We start from the raw sequence: 516 nt of genomic DNA on the forward strand, positions 1-516 counted from the left end.
TTTTTTTTTTTGTTTCTTTTTCATTTTTGTTTCTCATTAGGTCTTCTCTCTTCACTACACCACCCCCCTTGTTTTTCTTCCTCTACCTATTTTTTTCCCCTTTCTCTATTTCCCACTAGTTGGAACTATTGAATCTATCCAGTCATACTTGCCATGCCTAACACCCCACCTACTGGGTGAGTACCACCAGCAACTTTAGCACCACTGAATCAATGCCAGATGATGGTCAATAGCCATCCAGACTGCCCTCAGGTGCTGTACATGACCAGTGATTAGAGACTAGTGCCCACACTATGAACTACATCTGGGGACAGGTAGTGAGTTCTCAGTGTTGCCAAACTAGCATGTGGAATAGAATATACACCTCATTACCTGACTATAATACTGAAAAAACCGGGTGAATTATACCAATATACAACAAATAAGAACAATAATATCATAATTGTCATAAAATAGAGACAACCTTGCCACGACAGCCCCGGTGGGGTCCGCGTGACATAGTCACCGGTCTGAAGC

The sequence above is a fragment of the Orycteropus afer genome, unplaced genomic scaffold (genome assembly GCF_000298275.1).
Source record: "Orycteropus afer afer isolate SDZICR_OR568_19922 unplaced genomic scaffold, OryAfe1.0 scaffold00178, whole genome shotgun sequence".
NCBI lineage: Eukaryota > Metazoa > Chordata > Mammalia > Tubulidentata > Orycteropodidae > Orycteropus > Orycteropus afer.